Below are 23294 nucleotides of genomic sequence, written 5' to 3'. Positions count from 1 at the left end.
ACTGGTGTGATCTTGGCTCACTGCAGCCTCCACTTCCTGGGTTCAAGCAAGTCTCCTACCTCAGCCTCCCTTGTATCTGGGATTACAGGTGCTTACGACCACAACCAGCTAATTTTTGTATTTTTAGTAGAGACGGGATTTTGCCCTGTTGGCCAGGCTGGTCTCAAACTCCTGACCTCAAGTGATCTTCCCACCTTGGCCTCCCAAAATGTTGGGATCATAGGCATGAGCCACTGTGCCCAGCCCAACTAGTTTAATACTACCAGACATGTCATTTGAAAACATTTTAATGTAGTTATTTAAACTAGGGTTTCAATATTCTTAACAATTTTAATGTAGCAATCTAGCCATTTATTCTGACACTAAGTAAAATATGTATTTTATATTACTCTTTTTTTCCATCACTAAAGGAGTTTACTGTTGTTTTGTTCTACATTGAATTTTTTCGCCTTCTTATCTTTAAAAACTCTAAATCTCTGCATTTTGACAAGTTGAGGAGGAGGTTTGCCATTGCCTAGGTGGTTCACTACCTTGTTGCATCTGTTTGCATCAGGAATCTTGTCTCTCCTATTGCTGTTTTTTTCTCAGGGGTCCATTCTGATGCACAGTGACTTGTTTCTTAGCAACCCACTGAGTCAACATTGACTTTTGTTTATTTGTTTGGATTCCTAATGTGGACACTGATACTGTCAGAGGTATTTGAACCAAAGCAAGTCCATCTTGAACAGGGGCTGGGTAAAATAAAGCTGAGACCTACTGGGCTGCATTCCCAGGGGTAAAGCATTCTTCATCGCAGGATGAGGTAGGAGGTGGGCATGAGATACAGGTCATAAAGACCTTGCTGATAAAACAGGTTGCAGTAAAGAAGCTGGCCAAAACCCACCAAAACCAAGATGGCGATAACAGTGACCCCTGGTGGTCCTCGCTGCTCGTTAGATACTAATTATAATACATTAGCATGCTAAAAGACACTCCCACCAGCGCCATGACAGTTTACAGAGGCCATGGCAACATCCAGGAGTTATCCGATATGGTTTAAAAGAGGAAGAACCCTCAGCTCCAGGAAATGCCCACCCCTTTCACAGAAAACTCATGAGTAATGCACACTTGGATTAGCATATAATCAAGACACAACCACAAAGATGGGCTCTGCCTATGGAACAGCCATTCCTTTGTTCCTTGCCTTTCCTGATAAACTTGCTCTAGGGATTCGCCTTGAACTTCCTGAGCCAAATCCAAGAACCCTCTCTTGGGGTCTGGATTGGGACCACTTTCCAGTGACAATGCTGAACATGTAAGATTTCCTGTTATTTCCACACCATGTGCCTGACTTGATTTCATATTGCTGTGGTCTGAATTACATCCTCTGAAAGTTCATGTGTTGATGCCCTAACCACTAGGGCCTCAGAATGTGACCAAATTTAAACACAGAGTTTTTTTAAAGTGAGGCTGTTGGGATGGGCATCAATCTAGTCTGACTGGTGTCCTTATAAGAACAGGAAATTAAGGCATAGACATGAACAGAGGGAAATCCCTGTTGAGAATTAGAGAGAAGGTGGCCTTCTACAAGCCAAGGAGGGAGACCTCAGAAGAAACCAACTCTGCCGACATGTAAACAAGACATATTCCCTGACTCCAGAACTGTGAGAAAAGGAGTTTATGATGTTTCTATCACCCAGTTCCTAGTATTTTGTTACAGCAGACCGGGCTGACTAGTATAGGCTCTCATGGGTTCTTTTGACCATTAGAATTCCACGTTAGACTACTTACCACCCTGTTTCCAGACAGCCCATGGCCACCCTCTCTCCGTTTCTTCCCTGGGGACGTCCCTCCATTCATGCCTACCCCCGATATCCTGTTCTTATAAGGACACCAATCAGATTGGATTTCTGCTCACTGCAACAATTGGTGCTATGTCCTGAAACTTCTGGGTACAGCCTCTTTTCTCCGCTCGAGGTCAACACATTCTGTGTCAGGTTGTTTTATGATCTGACCCTCATTATTCTCCACTGGAGATGAGATGAGGTGAGGCAGATCTTGAGGGAGCACATCTTGTCTTGTAAGGCGGGATCTCCACATTGTCTTTGGACAGCAGAGGGATGAACCTCAAGACTTTAGTAGGTGGAAGTGGGGCCATTTTGGAGGCTTGCGAAGTCCAGGGAGGTTTGGTGGTCCAAGTCATTGGTGACATCGAGCATCAGCCCAGATGCCTACACCCCATGTCTTGGGATTTCCTTTCTTCCCATCCGGGGTCCTGACTCTGGTACAGCACATTGCTACAGTTCATACACCAACTCAGTCCAGAGTTTCATGACCGTTATAATTAAGTCCTAGGTTTGATCCTTCCAAGCAGGAGACAGGAATTCTGTTTCTGTGTTACCAGAGATGTCTAGATGATTGTCACTTTGTCCTTAATGTGGTAAGTCGTCACTCTTTCCTTTCATCAGTGCATCCATTGCATTTACGAAGAACCACCTAATTTCATTATTCTTCAATTATGACTTTCCACACATCTCCCAGGAGCCCAGGATATTGCAACTGCCAGTGCATTGCCTTCCATGGTTCACTTATTCCCATGCTCCATCAGTGGAAGTTTGAACAGCCACATGGCTGCTGCATGCTGTGAGCTACTCAAAACCCACTCCAGACCAGCGTGGGTCAGACAATTGGCAACAGATGTTATGCACCTGTAAAATCTCATTATGAAATCTTCTTCTTCAGACCACTTTTAGTATGAAGTGTCTAAGGTGAGATTCTCTGGAAACTAGTCTTTGAGGTACAGATACTCTGGCACGAAATGCAGGGAGGGCACTCTGGTGACAGATGTGGGTGAGTCAAAGAGCAGGACTGGTCAGAGGGAGGCAAACTGTGCTGACTTTGCAAGAAAGAACCCAACCAATCTCATGGGGAAACTGGAGCTCAGAAAGCTCTTGAAAACTGCCTTGGGAGAAAGAACCCAACCAATCTCATAAGGAACCTGCAGCTCAGAAAGCTCTTGAAAATTGCCTTGGGAGAAAGAACCCAACCAATCTCATGGGGAACCTGCAGCTCAGAAAGCTCTTGAAAATTGCCTGTGAGAAAGAACCCAACCAATCTCACGGGGAACCTGCAGCTCAGAAAGCTCTTGAAATTTGCCTTGGGAGAAAGAACCCAACCAATCTCATGGGGAACCTGCAGCTCAGAAAGCTCTTGAAAATTGCCTGTGAGAAAGAACCCACCAATCTCCTGGGGAATTTGGAGGTCAGAAGGCCGCGCAGCAGCTTGAAATTTGCGCAGAATTGAGGTATCATATACCATATCCTGGAAAAATATCACTTGCTACAGCTTCTCCCAGGCAGAAAGCACCACCTTAAGCAAAGAGGCAGTCTTTGGCTGAGGGCAATTCCTGAGGAAAGAGTAGGCGATTTCCTTGTGAGACTCATCTGTGAGCCTTCAGCTGCCAACGCTGTCCACAGCTGTGAGGATTAAGGCTTCTATCTGGAACAAAAGATCAGGAAAACATCTGTGGCTCTTACAAATCCAGAAAAAAAAAAAAAACAAAACCTAGCAGAGACAAATCTTCAGTTTAAGGACGTATTAATGTGAGACGGAAGTCCTATCTGCTCTACAATCCATGAGACAAATTGTCAGAGCCCTCTAGCATCAGCGTGAAAAGCAACCCGAGTGTTTCATTCAGCCAAATTGCCTCCCCAGGAACAAGGCAGGAACAACCACTGTTTCCATCAGGGAACAGAGGATGAAGCGTTCTGCCATGGTGTTCTCAGTTTATTACCATGAATAGGAATTTAAAAATACAATATATTTTAAAATGTTGGAACACTGAGAAAAAGCATCATCCTTAATGTTAGAGAATGACTGTTTTCATTTTATTAATTTCTCATCTACTCACTAACCACAGACTTCTGCATTGGTGTTACTTCAGGTTATATTTGATTGTTATCTTTTTTTTTTCCTTTTAATATTGCTTTTAAATTTTAAAAATTCATTTATTTTTTGAAATATAATTTATGTATGATAAAGCGTCATGAACACACACAAACCCACCATCTTAGACAAGATTCAAGGTATTTCTATTTCCTCCCTTCATCCCCCTACCCCTAAAAAAAAAAAATTCCTTGGGTTCTTTTGTAGTCCAGACCTATTTACACCTAGTTCTAGGCAACCAAGGGCATGGATTGTGTTGCTAGTGATTACTCCACATTTTCTAACATTGTATATGAATGGAATCACACATTGTATCCTTTTTCACTGGACCCTTTCACTAAGCACACTGATTTTGAGATTGAGTTCTGTAGTTTCACGTATCAACAGTTCATTGCTACATAGTATTTGTCTGGATATAATAAATTTTTGTAGCCATTCACTGGTTGATACTAATTCTCGTTTCCAGTTCCAGATTGTCATAAATATAAACATTTGTTCTCAAATATTTTGTGTGCATAAGTTTTTACTTCTCTTGGATAAATACATAGAAGTAAGTTGGTAGGACAAACGGTAAGTGTGTGTTTAACTTTTTAAGACGCTGTTTTCCAAAGTTGTGGCAGTGCTTTACATTCTCATCAGAGGGCAGGGCGCGGTGGCTCACACCTGTAATCCCAGCACTTTGGGAGGCTGAGGTGGGTGGATCACGAGGTCAAGAGATCAACACCATCCTGATCAACATGGTGAAACCCTGTCTCTACTAAAAATACAAAAAATTAGCTGGGCACGGTGGCGCGTGCCTGTAATCCCAGCTACTCGGGAGGCTGAGGCAGGAGAATTGCCTGAACCCAGGAGGTGGGGGTTGCGGTGAGCCGAGATTGTGCCATTGCACTCCAGCCTGGGTAACAAGAGCGAAACTCCGTCTCAAAAAAAAAAAAAAAAAATTCTCATCAGTAGTGTCTGAGAGTTCCAGTTGTTCCACATGATTGTTAACAGGAGATATTGTTGGTCTCTTTAATTTTTGCTATTTACTGAATGCATCATGATATCTTTTCGTGATCATAATTTCATTTACCAGATGACATTGTAAGCATGTTTGATGTGCTCATTAGCCCCAACTGGGTTTTGGTAATGGTGCCAAAATAATGTCTGAGTAGGGGATTATGGAAGACTTGCTATGTGTGTGATTTCTGTGTTCTTCAAATTTTCTGTATTAAAACATGACTTTTCAGCCATAAAATCAGAAACTTTTTGGCAGGTAGAAATGTATAAGAAAGTTTATAGTCTTTGGGTTTTAAATATCTTATAATTATTTTATAAACTGAAGACATGCAGGACTTTAGGGAGTACTCTTTGGACTCCACTTCTTAAAAGAGAAAACTTCTTTTCAGCTGATTGAAAGGATTTCGTATCTTTTATTAGTCAACTAGTACTATCTTTAATGTTATCACAATCTCATCTGCTGAAACTGAAATCACTTATACTGAAGGTTTTTCAAACAATAAGTAAATTATAGTGCATGATGTTTGCATACAGTTTCTGACTGAATTTTTTTTTTCTTTTTCTTTTTTATTTTTTTTTAAGACAAAATCTCCCTCTGTCGCCAGGCTGGAGTGCAGTGGTAAGATCTTGGCTTCCTCCAACCTCTGCCTCTTGGGTTCAAGCAATTCTCAAGTAGTTGGGACTATAGGTGTGCACCACCATGCCAGGCTAATTTTTGTATTTTTATTTGAGATGGGGTTTTATCATGTTGGCCAGGGAGGTCTCGATCTCTTGACCTTGTGATCCACCCACCTTGGTCTCCCAAAGTGCTGGGATTACAGGCGTGAGCCACCATGCCCAGCCAACATTTCCTTTTTCAAACAAATTTTAAACTAAAATAAAGTAAAAAATATATTCATTTAAATAAGTTTCATTTCATTTTCAGTAATGCTCTTTGATCAAAAAAATACTGATTTACATAAGTTGAATAAGCAAAATTTATGTGATTATTTCTAAATATGGTAATATCAACTTTTATTGTGATTGTTTCATTTTGTGGCTTTCTAAGGATTTGCTTAGGTTTCCAAAATTTATTGAAAAAATCAGTTCTAACAGAAAGGATTTATTTTACATTCTGTCCTGTTACAGACAGGTTCTAATTACTAGAATTACATCTCTGGAGACTGATTTTTGTGGGGAACAAGTAAGAGATACAATGGCTTCTTGAAAGTGATGAGAACAAACAGAACCTACTTATTGAGGAGTTTCTGCTCATCATAATGTATGAATTAAGGTTACATTTAACTATAAATCCATTAAGATGTGATTTCTTAAATCCTTCTCTTTCAGTAACTTTCACTAGGGGACACATTGACTGCTAGGTCTTGATTTTCCCACAGCACCTCCTTTCACTGGGCATGGGTAGATGCATACAGAGAGAATAAATCAGGAATAACGAAAGTTCGGGCAGAAGTGATGACAATAACAGCAACAAAAGACAACTCCATGTAGGTGCAGTTCTGAGTTAAATGCCACCAAAAACTTAGGTGGCTTTAATTGTTATTGGGCCTAAACTAACAACAACAACAACAAATCAATGAGCCAGGGACCATAGGGAATGGAGGGACGGCTGGGTACACTAAGATGGTGATGGACCATTCAGGTTGTAAATTGGACCATAAATGTTTGCTCTGGAAAATAACGTCTTACAAGGGAGCTTGCAAGTGCCCTTCAGTCATGTGTGTTAAAATGTGGATTTTGTCCAAAGAGCCAATCTGAGGTCCGTCGTACAAGTCACACGTGGTAGAGCTGTCTCAGGTGCTGGGCTCTCCCTGAAGTGCACACCTGGAGCCTGTCTGTCCTGCAAGGCACTAGACAATTGATGGGTCTCCCCATTTTTTCTAAACTGGGATCCATCAATTAATTAATTGGCCCCTTCTGCCTAGACTTCCATGATCTCAGTATGAAAGAGAAGAGCTTAGAAACTGTCTGCTGAGCTGGAATCTAGTAAGATGAAAACTATGAGAAAGCATCCAAGAGTTCTTCTCAATATATTATCCTCCCAAAACTCCCCCAAAACAAATGATAAAATACCAGTGGAAACAGTTCCTATTACTTAAAAAAGCTGGGAACAGACTGTATAATTGCAGCTTAACTTTGTCCTTCTTGCTGATTACAACATGGGCACACACACTCTCATTTTTAAGAAATATGCTTGGACTTCAGAAATTCGTGGCATTGAACACAAACTCTCACTTTTTGGAATAGTCACCAGTCATCAGGCGTTTCCTGAGAATAAAAATTAGTAACACAAAGTAAATCATACCTTTAAAATTGATATTCAAGTAATCAGACATGAGAGAGAGAGAGAGAGACAGAGAGAGGGAGAGATTGCAGTGACTCACTCAGAACAAGAAATAAATTTGGGGACAACATTTACAGGCTCAGAGAACTGGCTTCTTTTCTAATCTTCAAGGTAGCTTCAGATGAACTAAAACCAGTGCTGACATTCAGAACAAGGTTTAAGAAGATATAAAGAAATTAAAGATGTTTAAAAAGAAAAAATCTCTTATGACTGCAAATCTATCATTTTAGGGTCGCACATTGACAGGCAGGTGGGTCAGGTTTGGCAAAACCGATTCAAGTACACGACGGAAGAGACCAGATGGTGTGTGGTTTCTTTCCCCCATTGCACTCCTTCCTGCTACTTATATCTACTTTAGGTTATGATCACAATTCTCAAACAGATGTCTTGATTACTGAGGGATCAATTTAAGTAAGAATGAAGGTCTTTTGATTATATGCGTATGGAAGTATCACGTCCTTGATAGGGCCTCCTAAACTATAAAGTGATATTTCTTTAATGTGTACAAACTAGATAATTAGACAGGATGATACCACTCTAATAAATTCAAACTGGCAACTCGGTTCATTTGATTGAAATGCAAAACCAAATGATGATGGAAAAATTCGGCTTGTTGATTGAATCCTTCACAATATGTGGTCTCTCACCCCATCATTTTTGGTGACAAGAAAATTTAGCTTCAGCAACTGAGGCTGTTGAGAAAGATTATATCAGCACCAAAAGGGATAACATTTCCAAACCCAAATAGCTTCATTTTGTTAAAAAATGTATTTTTTATGAATTTTACCAAGAATACACTTTTAAAAAGAGTAAAAGATCCCTCATCGTGTGTAACAGCTATTTGGAGGCTTTTGAAAAGTTTGTATAGAGTTAAAAAAATAAGTAATGTGTAATAGGAAAGAGAGTTCGAGTTTGAGAAGATGTTTCTGTGCTAGAATCTCAGCTGAGAACCATCCTGGCTTTCAGAACCTCCTTTAGATTCTATTTTTTTTCTCAACTTACTTAACCTAAACCAATGGTTCCAGCTATCTACCTTCATGAACCCAATTTTTACCCTCTCTCTGTAATCATCTGGACTGATTTCTTTTGTGAAATGATATATTTAGAATTGCCTTTGTGGTCATAGCCAATTTATTCTTCCTTTTTTATGACTCAGCATCTGTACCAATCCTTTTAAAAAATATTTTCTGTGTACCACAAGCCCACAGATGGATCCTTTATTCACATTTATTAGCAGCCTGCAGCCTTTGCTTTCCCCGACAGCTGCAGGCTCTGTGATGCTCTTCCTGACACACTCTTTGGACGGCATTCTCTTATCAGGGATACAGCAGAGAGAGTCCAGTCTCAGTTGAGTATAACTGCCCACCTTTTCCGCCTTCATATGAGAGATTTTTCAAGAGATAGGCAGTCTTGCATGCTGTTCCACCCAAACCTGAAAGCCATCAATCTCCACGGAGCACTGCAACGTTACCAGGCCATCCTACAATGCTGCTGTCGTCACTCCTTTTCTATTCTCCATAGTGGAAAATACAAATATTCTTCTACGCCAGGAACTTTGTGACCCTCTACCTTCTCATTAACCAAAAGAGATGGTGTAACTCATAGAAAAAATAAAATTAGCACATTTTAAAACTCTTGCCACTTCCAGCCAAACCTAAAAATGTCCCAGAGTCTATATTTACTTTCCTTTATCCAGTCTGAGAATTTTACTTCCTGAGTTTTGAAACCAGGGCCCAGTTTAGAGCATGAAGCATTAATTCTAGGGTAGACAATTCATGTAAGAGTTCTGCGTGCTGATTAATCAAGAGTTTTGAAGCAGAATTGACGCATATGGCTACACCTTCAGGGAAGTCCAGCGATGTCTCCAATACCGGGAGGAATTAGAACTGGAACAAGGGCTGGGTTCGCTGACTTCCACTGTGGACATTCTCTTTAGATCATGTAATTTCACAAGACTGCAATGTCTCTGCATAGAAAAAACAATAATCCTTAAGGGGAGAAATTTTAGGTTCAGCAGAAGTTGATTTTAAGATCTCGGGTTAGTTACCGAAGTAAGGTGAAGTAATCTAGTTTCGCTGACAGCATGCCACGTGGGTAATATTCGTGAGCTTCTTGAAACCGGCATGAAGTCATACGTTTGAATAAGCAAATGGCAATGTGAAATCCTTGCCTGCGAAGTATAGTCATACAACCAGCAATATCCTTCTTTTCTCTTCTTTTTAATCCTTATCATTCTCCCTCTCAAACCTGGAAACTAGAGTTTTATGTCTGCAGTTAATATTAATTATGTAGCCAAGTGATACTTCCTGGGCTGTCACGGGATATATGGAAGGTTCAATTGGGATTCCAGACCTTCATACATAGGCTTCATAAAAGCTTTGATTTCCTTTATACGTTGTATTTCTATACATGGGCTGTATGACTATTGTTTAGGTGCTTTATCTAAACACTCATTCTGGGTATTGTGGAATTGATGTGTAAAGAGTCAGCAAAGCCCTGGCTATGCCATTGCTTGATGATGCCTCTATTGGTTCACAAAGGAGAAATGATGGCTGATTACAGAAATGCCTGTGGGATATAATGACATGTAAAATACTTAAGGTGACTCAAGCAAGCCAAAACAAGAAGTAGGAAAAGCCAAAGGCATACCCAACAGATATTTTAGAGGCTGAGTCCCCTACCATTCCTGCGCTGAGTGTGACCTGAAGCACCTTCCAAGTATGTGGGGCTCTGGGGCCACTGGGAGCTGGACTGAGGTGGTCCTGACATTTCTTTCTGAGAAATGAGGCTCAGAGTCCACTTATTTAGTTTCAGGAACAGAATTACAAGATTATGTTTTCTATATTTACGATGACACCCATAGTGCCTGGTTTGCTATGGGGCTATGGATGTCATTTGAGAAGCGTCCTCTGGATTATCTTTTCTTTCTTTTATAAATTGGCCTTTAAATAAGTGTACTTTATAAAAATGGCCAGATAGTTTGGTCTTTTGAAAACTACATATCAAAACACTATTGTACAGCACATGATGACACTGAGGTTAAACAGATGTCCTAGTCTATGTTCTTGGTTTATTAATTCCCATCTTGCTTAAAAAGTTGGAATAAGCCAGTAAAGATAGAGAGTATAATTAAATATATGCATGGAGGACACCGGAAATAACAGAACTCTGGTCCCAGAGACAAAGGGCAAGATTGCATTCATTGGTTCCTGATGATTCCTAATGAAAATTTCAACCAGATATTCCTGCCCTCAGCTTCTGTATCATAAGTTGTTTCCTTATAATCAATTCTTCTTGACTTACACTGAATTGAAGAATCTAATTGGCCGCTTCTTGCAGTGATTACAAACTAAAGCTATACACAATTTTTATGTTGTGAAGCCTATGTTTTTGTTAGATATTGGATACAAAGAAATCTTACGGAGCCAAAGGAAAAAAGCGAAGTGAATGAATTGCATCGTCTATATTTTTAAAAATTGAAAAAAAACACAACTATTATCTAATATTTGTAAGAGAGAAGCATATCCCCTGGGTCTTCACAGAATAGGCTTTGTGTAGTATGGTGAATGTTTTCCTCAAGAACATTCTTGTAAGAAATGCAACAGCGAATTTCAAAGGATTATATTTATTCAATTTCTTAATAGGAACCAATCACGTAATGCCAAAGGGAAAGATCGTAAAGGCAGATCCCTGTGGATGCTCAAGACATAGAGCCTTGATCTAGCTAATAACGATGGGACAAGAAACCAGGTCACCTAATCCTTAATTTAGTGCTCTTTTTTCTCTCTACATCTTATATGAAAAGAAGCCATTGGTATACATGTGCATGTATGAGAGACAGAGATAGAGACAGAGTAATCTCCACATGATATTTACATGTCAGCGATGCATTGTGAACTGGTAAAGATCTCTCTCCTCCCCACCTACACACATACACCACTGCTACTGCACCTGACATAGGTGAAGGAAAGCTCATCTTTCTCTGTGGGTCTAAATGAAAATTGGAGGTTATCTATTATTTAGTAATAGGGGAATTTCAGAAGAACTCTGATAACCCATATGGTGTGTTTTCCCCTGGATTCTTGAGTTCTTTCTATTTCTTTACATTCACAGAACAATCTAAGCTATTGATTCCAACCTGGGGAAGCAGCTAGTCAGGTAAGTCTTACTTTGGTTTGTTAGTTTAACCTGAATAATTTAAATGAAATAGACAATGTCGGTAAACTTTGGGGAAGTGGTTTCAGAGTCCGCACTTCCTGCATTAAAGCAGTGAGAAAAGTTAACGTTTTTTCTGTGATTGCTGTCATGTGTGGAAATACAGGAAGCGGTTTTTTCTCCATCAGCCTCTTCTCCACCCAATCCTTGTTCTGTAATTCCATCTATAATTCCTATAGCTCCGGGTTGTAGGGGCAAAAGTAATATCTGTGCTGTTGAGTCCACTATTCATCATTGGATGTTAAATCACAAAAAGACAGATCATCTAGATTTATCCTTTAATATTACAGGTAAGGAAATATGAACCCAGCAAGGAAAAAAATCACTTACCTAAAGGCATATAAGTAACAGCAGATTGGGCAAGGAATAGAGCCCAGGATACCCACTTTCAGACTAGTGCTCACATGTCATCCAGAACAGGTGACCTCAGTCCTCCAACTTGTGTTCCCTCCCTTACACCATTTACTGATAATAAAAGAAAATCTGACCCCCTTGGAAAGTTCTAGCAACCTACAAAATTATTGTTTTCAATTATCCAATCATCTTCCTTTCTCTTTCCATCGACTAATTTTTCTGAGCCTTTATCATCTGTAGTTATTTTATAAACTATGGTCAAGTGATATGAACTTATTTATGGTGGCCTCCCTTGAATTAGCCTGGGTACCTCTGGTTTTCCATGAGCCAACTTCTTCTTGATCATATTCTGTGATGAAGTCCAAGGTATTCTGTTTAATCTGGAGATAAACTCAAATAGTTGGAAAGTTCTCCTTCATAATGAATTTAAATAGTTCCCTGGGCTGCTGGCTTATCGATTCTAGTTCTGCACCTTTCTACACTTTCAAAGAGCTGGTATGGGGACTCCTACACCTGAGGCCCTTTCACTTATTTGCTGTCAGAGCTCAGTTTCCTCTGAGTTTGCTCCTGATGCCTCCAGCATCTGCCTATATTCCTGATTCATTACTAAGACAAATATGTACCGAGCACCTGCTCCGCATCCACACCACGCAGGCAACTAAACAAACACAAGGTGGAAAAACATGGAATATGTTCCTTTGTTAGTCCTTTAATCTAGGAATGGGGTAAATATTAAACAGATAACTACACGAACATTAGGGTGTTTTGTAGAAGAAAAGCCAGAGAGCTCTGAGGGAGTAAACCAGAGAGGCTCAAATGAGTCTAGAGAAATAGGAGACTCAATTTCTCTGCATCTTGTACTATTCTAGTTTCATTCAGCTAAGAGATGCTTCCTGTGACCTTGTTCACCACTGGACGATCCATCTAGTCATTTATCTTATTTGTTCATATGTTTCTTGCCATGAGGTTCTTAGAATGTAACACAATGTTTCATAAGCATCTCACCAACAGAGAGTAGGGCATAACTACCGCATTTACCTTTGCAGATGCGATATTTCTCCTTACAGTTACTATTTTAGAATTGCTGCGTGTGTTTAATGTTGGATTTTCATTGAAAAATATAGCCTTACTATACAATAAGTCAAACATGTGTATCATGTGTAAAAAGCAAGTCATATATCATGTGGAAACAAGAATGTGCATATGTTATTGATAGTAAAATGTCAGAGGTAGAAAAGGAGGTAGAGTCTAACTTGGATATAAATCTGTAGTTTTCATTTTTACATCTATTTCTCTCTCTTGACACACATACACACATGAATAGTGTAAGACACACATGTATTTATTTACAGATAAGAGTCCTGAATATATGTCAGCCGTCATGCGGACTCATGAATTTGGCGTTTTGGCTTCAGATGGATCACATTATCTCTGGTGGTCTCTCAGTTATGATCCAGAAACATCTCTTATCAGGGGCAGAACTTACAGCACCTCTTTTCTTCTACCCCCTTTCCCAATCCTGGCTATTTCCTGTTTGTTTGTGACCAAGTACAACACCTTACATGGGTCACAGGTCACTGCTGCAGTCTTGTATGAGCTCCTTGTGTCTTAAGTCATAGTTGTTGCTGTTCAAACTCCTTCAAAGACAAAGGGGAGTCTCAGAACTCTGATGTAGCTGGAAGCTGGAGTGGAGCAGGGCAGACTGCCTTTTTCAATTGGGCACCAATGAAAACACATACCTAAGGGTAACACTGGGTTTTAAACTAGAGAAAACAGGGTGAATGGAGAATCTCAAGATACCACATCTGGACTCTGCAACCCCCTTGCATGTGATGGGAACAGCAAGTATTCACCAGGCAGTGGAAGCCATATCTGAAGTGTATTTCTGGAATGAAGGTGGGGGAAGTGCAGAAACCAGGAGGTACCTGATACCCCAGCCCCAGGCCTCTTTCCTCAGTGGTTCTCCTCTGAGAAACACGGAGCCCAGTTTAGGTGGCTCTCCCAGTGTTAAGCCATCTGAAACTTTTGTTCAAATAATTCCTTTAAAACGTGCTTTGCCTGACAAGTTCAGAGTTATAACCTATCACCAGGAACCTTATTTCAGGGTTTTCTTGTTTCATTTTCAAATGTTGTTGCCTATGGCCTACCTTATCCACATGTCCCATAAATATATACATCTACTATTAATATGTACGCATGCAAATTGAAAATTAAAAATTTAAAATAACATGGCGAAACCCATCTCTACTAAACATACAAAAATTAGCTGGGCATGGTGGCGGGCACCTGTAATCCCAGCTACTTGGGAGGCTTAGGCAGGAGAATCACTTGCACCTGGAAGGCAGAGGTTCTGGTGAGCCAAGATCATGCCATTGCACTCCAGCCCCAGCAACAAGAGCAAAACCTCATCTAAAAATAAATAAAATAAAATAAAAAATAACCAAAACCCTGATTTTAAAAACCAGAAACCAATTTGAAATATAAAATAAATAAAGCTAAAGAAGAAAAGTTACCAAAAATAAGCAAGACAGCAATTTGGGAGGTTGAGGTGGGAGGATGGCCTGAGGTCAGGCGTTTGAGACCAGCCTGGGCAATATAGCAAGACCTTATCTCAAAATAATAATACAAGAAAATATGCAGAAATGAAGATCTACAAAGACCACTTGGAGTGAAACAGTGAGCAGAGCAGCTTCAGATCTGCAGAAAATGAGCCTGCCTATCCTCAAACAGTCAGGCCCCATGTCCCTTCCCTCCATGCTTGTCTCTGCTCCATTCTTCCCATTGCAGACAGTTTATCAGGGAACTTGCTGTGGGGCTGATCCAGGTGTAGAAGCTTCAAATCCAGCTGAGGTTTCCAGTTCCAGGGACGGAAGCTGATGGAGTTAGAGTTGGAGATAGCATGCCCATTCTTAAGCAGATCATTGTAGCCAGAAAGGCAAAATATTCCGAATGACAGAAGTCAGTAGACTCAGTTAGTTAAAAAGAATCATTTCCCTGAAAGAGGGTGTTACTCTTGAAAGAGGTATCCACAAGGGGCCATGATAACTTATCACTTGTCATGCCCTTGTTTAACCTCCAGAGCACTGTTCTCCACTTTTTTCCCCCCGGGAATCTAATAAGTTTTCTCTGTTGAAGACTTTTTTTTTTTTTTTTTTTTGACACAGAGGCTTGCTCCGTCACCAGGCACCAGGCTGGAGTGCAGTGGTGCAATCCCGGCTCACTGCAACCTCCGCCTCCTGGGTTCAAGCAATTCTCCTCCCTCAGCCTCCTGAGTAGCTGGGACTACAGGCACGTGTCACCATGCACAGCCAATTTTTGTATTTTTAGTAGAGACGGGGTTTCACCATGTTGACCAGGATGGTCTCGATCTCTTAACCTTGTGATCCACCCACCTTGGCCTCCCAAAGTGCTGGGATTACAGGCGTGAGCCACCACGCCCGGCCTGTTGAAGACTTTTATTTTTATGTATGCAATACATGTCTTATTTTAAGACAGGCTATTTCTGAATTTGGGAATGTTTTTCCCCAATATGAACCCTCAGGGCAAATGGGCTTGACGTATCTGTCTAGTCACCAGGTATTAAGTGGACATAGCAGAAGCGAAGTTCTGAGAGGCAGGAAAGAGAATGATGTTGGTGATCAGTCAGCCCTGAAGTTGCAGCCAGTTGATTAGATATTATAGCAGTCTTCTTAAATAATACAGGAAAGTAAGATCGTTAAGGAGTCCCACAGGAGAGAGTACTGACGGAGTGGCTCTGTTGTACTGGGTAAGGGTGGGAGCTGACCACACACATCCCAGGAGCAGCTACAAATTCCACTTTTTACGATGTGATCTGCAAACCGTACTGCTTCTGTGGAGGAGTCAGGGTTTAATGCGTCAGTACTGAACCTCACATAGGAAAGCCCTCTGTGTAGGCATTTCTTGTCTGGGCATGAAGTAAACATGTAACAAAGACACAAATGGGGATGATGACCCTAAGATTGCAGGAGCTTTGAGAGGGCGAAGTCCATTCATTCTTCAGTCTTCATGTCTACTCCATGGTCTAAGGACAGCTGTGCTCTGGAATCAGGCTGATGGAAACATCTTCCTGTGCCAGGAGCTCCTGGGTTGCTGGGGAAGGTCAAGGAGGAGTCGGGGTTGCAGGCTAGCTTAGTGATGCCACTGAATGGATGAGAAGCAGGGCCCTTCTCGCCTCAGCCTACAGGCTCTGTGATAGGATGCTTCTCTAGATATGCTCTCCTGCCAGCCTGCTCAGATTTCTCACTCGTTGTTAGTGTCATGGCACTCAGCTTAACTGCAAGAATAATAAGGTGAATATTGGCTATTTGTGAGGGAGGATTGATTTTTGTAAACAATTCTAATTTATTCTACCATAATATTTCATTACTGTTTTAATAATTCCTCAGGAACCTAATCTATTAATAGGTATGTCTTGAAAAATATGTTTCTTCCAGGTTATCAAATTTATAACAGTACAGTTGAAAATATGTCATAAGCATTTATTTTTCCGTATTTGTGATTATTAACCAATTATTATACTGAATTTTATGCATGTATACATTCTCCCAAACCCCAAATTTTGTTGACTAGGTTAAGTCGTTTTACATCTTATATTTTGTCAGATTTTTGAGGTTTTATATGATTTGACTAATGCTTTATTCGTAAAATGATGTGTTAAAACATATATCATAATCTAAATAGAGAGAAATACCAGTTCGCCACAGTAAATATCTTCAGAAGATTGATGATCACTTCATATTTGCTCTATAAAGGATCACACACTGCCTTATTTTAAAAAAACACACATTTCTATTGAGCTTTTCTACTTTCTGTTTGTTATCCTTGTAAACCGATGTGAAATTTTATTAGAATGTACTGTATAGGCTGCATGCGCCTCTGTTATATCCTTTGTAAACCATTAAATAAACTGGTTTTAAACAGATATGCCTAGCCTTAGTTATGACGCTAATGTGAGGGCATTTTTTTCAAAGGGATTCCTAAGTCTTATTTGGAGGTCAATTAATGTCAATTTATGACAATGTGAATGTCAATACGAAACAGCCAAGACGCGTAAGGAAATACCCTCCCTGAAACTGATGTTACTTTCAATGTCTCTTTTGAAATGAAAATGCACTGATGAAAGGACGGTAGAGGGAAAAAGAGAGGCGACCAATACTAAGTAAAGGAATTGCTGAGCAGAGGGAGGAAGGGAGTTCCCAGTTGTTCAGATGAAGAAATTGAATGTGGAGCGAGAGCTGGAAGATTAGTAGCTGATTAGAAGACGTCAGCAGTTGCCCGACCCAACAAAATAGGCGTAATCTCACTCAACAAGTTGGTTGCTTACATTCAGTCAAATAAACTTTACACAGTAACTGACAGCACACTCAGTAAATCAAATGACTGACGTTGTGTTCACATAAAATATCAGAAGACCATACCAAGGAGCCCATCCAGGGGGCAAGTACAGACCCTTTGACTAAACCAAAGTCCATTGTTTACAGGCAAATGATTCTATTACACATAATTGTAGGTGGTCACTTGTAGCTCACTTCCTGTTAGCATTTGGGTACTAACAGCTTGAAGAGCCCAGAATATTACCCCATTAAATACTCTTCATGCTTAACTGAGGAAAGACGAAACCCTGGATCACCATTGCTTGTCGTACGTCTCATCCAAATTAGGTTGTGTGTGTTTTAGTATAATGCATATCAATTTTTATAGAGTCAGTGAACTTTAAGGCACTTATTTTTCAGAGTATGCTGAACTGGATGTATAATGTACTACATGGAACACAGAAGGTACAAAACACTCCTTCCGTCCAAAGCATTTACGGCAATCAAAGTCTCTTCCAGCACTGAGAAGATGTAACAATCGCAGTGTGGGCGCATGCAGCCAACCATAACTCAGCACCTCTCACAGCTGCTGGACTTAAAAGCCCGAATTCAGTAACTAAGTTCCAGTTACTGAACTTTACGAACCCAAGGTGTGATCTATAAAGCAATGCATACATTAAGAAGGAGAATACTTTATTGCTGGTGGCTGAAAATGTGACATATTTGTCCAAAAAATCCACTAGTCTGAGAAAATGTGGTACAGACAGGAATTTTGAATACGTGTATGTAGAAGAGAAACACAAATGCATTTAGAAGAATTTGACCTGTCTCAAACCTGACTTCTGTCTAGGGTTCCTTCGGAAGCATTCCTGATGTGGTGTGTCTTGATGATTGCTGATGTTTCAGGCTTGAAAGTCATCGCTTCCATTCACATGATCCGAAGGAACCGGCTGAAGAGTGGAGCAAGGTGGTGGGATAGAGGCCCATGCGTCCTCCACCCTGCAGGAACACCAGATTTTAACAACTATGTGCAAAGAGAAAACACCATTATAAGGACCAAAACATCTAATAATCTGATTTTAATATGGGCAAAAGAGTTGAATAGACATTTCTCAAAAGAAGACATGCAAACTGCAAATAGGTACATGAAAAGGTGCTCAACATCACTGATTATTGGGAAAATGTAAATCAATACTACCATGACATGTCATCTCACCCCAGTTAAAATGGCTTTTATCTAAAAGACAGACAATAAGAAACGTGGCAAAGGTGGGGAAAAGGGAAGCCATGTACACTGATGGTGGGAATGTAAATTAGCGCTCTGGAGAAGAGTTTGAAGGTTCCTCTAAAATCTGAAGATAGAGCTACCATATGACCCAGCAATGTCACTGCTGGATGTATGCCCAGAAAGAAAGGAAATCAGTACACGAAAGAGCTATCTGCACCCCAACATTTGTTGCACCACTGTTCACAGTGGCCAAGATTTGGAAGCAGCCTAAGTGTCCATCAACAGATGAATGGATAAAGAAAATGTGCTACAAATACACAGTGAAGTACTATTCAGCCGTGAAAAAGAACGAGATCTTGTCATTTGCAGCACCATGGATGAAACTGTAGGCCATTAAGTGTAATAAGCCAGGCACAGAAAGACACATATCACATGATCTCACTTGTGTGTGGGATCTAAATATCAGAACAATTGAACTCATGAACATAGAGAGTAGAAGGATAGTTACCAGAAGCTGGGAAGAATAGTGGGTGGCTGCGAGGTGGGGGATGGTTGGGGGAGGTGGAGATTAATGGGTGCCAAAAAAAGTTAGCAAGAATAAATTAGACCCTGTATTTGATAATAGAGCAAGGTGACTATAGTCAATAAGAATTCAATTGCACATTTTAAAAGAATTAAAAGAGAATAATTGGATTGTCTGTAACACAAAGGATACATGCTCGAGGGAACGGAGACCCAATATTAATAATGTAATTATTACTCATTGCGTGCCTGTGTCAAAGCATCTCACATACCCCAGAAATATATACACTTACTATGTACCCACAAATACTAAAAATACATTTTAAAAAAGAAGGAAACCTCACAAATGGAAACTCAGGAGCTCTTCTTAGATCAGTAAGAGAAATAAGCTCACAGAGCAAACCACTTCCCTCAAAACTGGAGAGACCAGTCAATACAGAAAATCACAACTTACAAAAGTGGAAGTCCAGGAGCAGACACCACTGTGGGAATCATTACAAGGAAACAGAATCCTGAACTGCAGATGAGCTGCCGGAGGCTCCGTGAGGAAAAGCCTGACAGATAAAACTCCAGGGTAACCCAGTCATGGGAAAACTCCCACACTTGTATGAGCGTTACCTCCAAGAGCTGGACTTAGTCTTCATGGTGAAGATGGGAGAAACCCGTAGAAGGAAGGAAATAATGATGATTACAATGGCGATTTTAAAAAGAGATAATGGGCCAGCTGCAGTGGCTCACACCTGTAATCCCAGCACTTTGGAAGGCTGAGGCGGGCAGATGACTTAAGCCTGAGAACTGGAGACCAGCTTGGGCAACATGGCAAATCCTGTCTCTACAAAAATGAATAAATAAATATATATTTATATGTATATATATATATATATATATATATATATATATATATATATATATATATATAAACAAAAATTAGCCAGGTGTGGTGGCACAGGCCTCTAATCCCAGCTACTGAGGAGGCTGAGGTGAAAGATTGCTTGAGTCTGGGAGGTCAAGGCTACAATGAGCCACGACTGTGTCACTGCACTCCAGCCTGGATTACAAAGTGAGACCCTATCTCAAAAATAAGTAAATAAGTAGCGAACAGACAAATAATAGAAAAAAGAATCAACCGAACCCCAAGTTGTTTTTTTTGAAAGGATTAACAAGATTGACAAACTGTTAGATATAACTGACTAAGTGAAATATACAACTCAAAACACTAAAATCGGAAATGACAGTGAGGCAGTGACTTCTGATTTTACTTAAATAAAAAAGATTTCTGAAGTCATATAATAAACATGTGTATACCACCAAACTGTAACCTAGAGGAAATGGACAAATTCCAATAAAGGCACAATATATCAAGCTCGAATCATGAAGTAATAGAAATCCTAAATAGACCGGAAACTAGTAAAGAATTGAATCGGTGACCCAAACCTGCCGTGAAAGTCAAGTCCTGGCCCAGATGGCCGCGTCCGTGAGTTCCAGCGAAGGTTAAAGAAGGGGTGACAGCAACTCTTCTCAACTCTGCAGAAAAATTGAAGAGAAGGAAATAGTTTCTAGTTATTTCTGCGAGGCTAGCATTACCCTCAGACTAAAACCTGACAAAGATGCAAGTGAAGGAAATTGTAAACCAAGATATCTTGGTAACATCAGTGCAAAACCTTAAAAGTGAAACCCCTTGCAAACAAAATGCAGCATTTTCAAAATGTTATATACCATGAAAATGTTACATAATGCATTACAGTTTCATAATATAAATAATCAAAATGATTATTTCGATCGAAGCTGACAAAGTATCTGACGAAATCCAGTGGTCTTTACTGACGCAGTCAATGAACAAGAAATAAAAAAATCACTTGTGTGACTAAGATAATACGTGAAAACCCACACTAGCAGCACACTCTATGGTAAAGACTGAAAGATTTTTGTCTTAGATTATAAACTAGACGAGTACACCTGCTTTCACTACTTCCATTCAATATTGCATTGGGAGTTCAAGTCTTAGAAATCAGAAAGATAAAGAAATAAAAGGCGTTGAGATTAGAAAGAAGACATAAAATAGATGACATAATCTTATATGCAGAAAAACAAAAATTAAGCACAAATGAGTTAAAACTAATAAATTTGGCAAAGCTGCAAGATACAAAATCTGTAAAACAGCTACGTTTCTGTACACTAAAAATGAACAATGCAAAAAAATTAACAATTCTGTTTACAATTATATCAAAATAATATAATACCTAGAGATAAACTTAGGAGGCAAAGATTTGTACAGTGAAAACTACAAAATGTTGCAGAAAGAAATTAAAGAACATAGAAAGATAACCCTTGTTCATGGATTAGCAGACAATATTGTTAAAGTGTCAGTACTTCCCAAAGCAGTCTCTAGATTCAATGCAATCCCGATCAAAATTTCTACAACTTCTATTTTTTTTTCAAAAATAGAAAAACCCATTAAAATTAACATAGAATCTCAATGAATCTTAAATAGTCACAGCAATCTTGAAAGAGAACACAGCTGCAAAACTTAAACTCTGATTTTAGAACTTAATACAAAGCTACAGTTATTCAAACAGGGTGGTATTAGAATAAGAGCAGTCATACAGACAAATGAAATAGAATAGACTTCCCACAAATGAACACTCATACACGTGGTCAAGTGATTTTCTCATAACAGTGTCAAGACCAATGGGTAAAGGCTGTTGGGATGGAATGAATGTATTTTGCATTGAAGAATGACAAGAATTTTGAAGGGGGCAGTGACAAAGCACTATTGACTAAACTGTGTTCCCCTGAAAATTCATACGTTAAATCTCTATCCCCAATGAGATGATAATTGGAGGTGGAGCCACAATTAGGAAAATGTGTTTCTTATTCATAAAGTGTTCTGAGACAGGTGAGGTGACCCTCCTCGAAGACATAACTTAGCACTTTGAGCAGCTTCCATTTTGGTGCCTTAACATCTCAAGTGAAGAGAAAGAGCCTGGTATCTGGATTCAGATTTTGATAGTCGTGGAAGTGGAATTCATCACTTCTGCTCACATTCCACTGACTTTTACCAGTGCCTGGTCCCAGTTAAACTATGAAGAGCTGGGAGATACCCATTTCTTCCAGGTCAGGAAGAGATAGGGGATTGATATCAATCTATCCAGTTTCTGCATCTGATGGATGATCTATAGCTTAAAATTCTTACAAACTTGTGAAAATTACTTGTTACAGAAGTAATAGCCAAAGACCAAATTGTTTTAACAGAGAATGTGAGTGGAGAAAATCCAATAATTTTAGGTACTTCGCTTTTGTTTGGAAAGTTGATAAGTTGGTATTGAGTTGAGAACCCAACTTTCAACCTAAAAGTGTCGTGAATCCAGAAGTAAGTTGTGTAGAAATCTGTGAAGCCTTGTTTTGTTATTGTTGTTATCTTTGATGCAGCTTTATAAATGAATTATAAAATGAGGTTACAGCAACTCCTTTGTTATTCTAAATATATAAGATGCAGTTATTCTGCAGTGAGTGATGCAAGACCGGACTCTTGCCTAACCTAATATATCATCCTAATCATGTTATTTGTACAGAAATAACAACTGTTGAAAAGTTATCCAAGGAAAATATTCCCTATTATAGCCAATTAACAACTTTTATCTAAGAACTTGAAGTGATAGTTAGACTATAAATAAATACCAAGTTTTGTCTAATTAGCACCACCTTCTAGCTATGTAGCCCTTTAGAATTTCTTCATAGGGTTTGTAAAAGTTCAAATAAAAAGAAAACATTGATCTTATATGTGAAAATCAAAATTTAGAGGTCAGACCAAAAAGGTGACAAGGAAGCTGATCAAATCCATAGTATCTGCTGATATGTTTTAAAATTTGTCATAAATCAATGTTCAAACATCAGTCTTCAGGCTCAGAAGGACACCATTCACATAATCAATAGTAAGTTTAATTTGTTGATGAAGGAATTCTCTTTCAGCAGCTTTCTTCAAGTTTGTCTAATATACAATAAACTGTACATGTTTAACATGTGTGGTTTCATATTTAGGGGACTTTTATATACTCTTGACCATTTCCACAATCAAGACAAGAAATATACATATCTCCCCAAACAGTTTCCTTGAGTCCTTTGTAACTCCTCCCTCCAAATCCTCCCCAACCGCGGGCCAGAGCAAAGACCTAATTTCCATTACTTTAAGTTAGTTGTCATCCTCCAGAATTTTTATAAATTCTTAATAGCATTCTTTTTTCCCCTCACAAAACATAATCATTTTAAGATTTATTGCTGCTCTGTGTATTAATTGTTCATTCTTTTTACTGCATTACATTTCATTCCATAGTTATGCTACAGTCTGTTTATCACCTCTTTCAAGTTGTTTTTTTTC

The sequence above is a fragment of the Callithrix jacchus genome, chromosome 13 (genome assembly GCF_049354715.1).
Source record: "Callithrix jacchus isolate 240 chromosome 13, calJac240_pri, whole genome shotgun sequence".
Lineage (NCBI taxonomy): Eukaryota > Metazoa > Chordata > Mammalia > Primates > Cebidae > Callithrix > Callithrix jacchus.
This window is presented reverse-complemented; position numbering follows the sequence as displayed.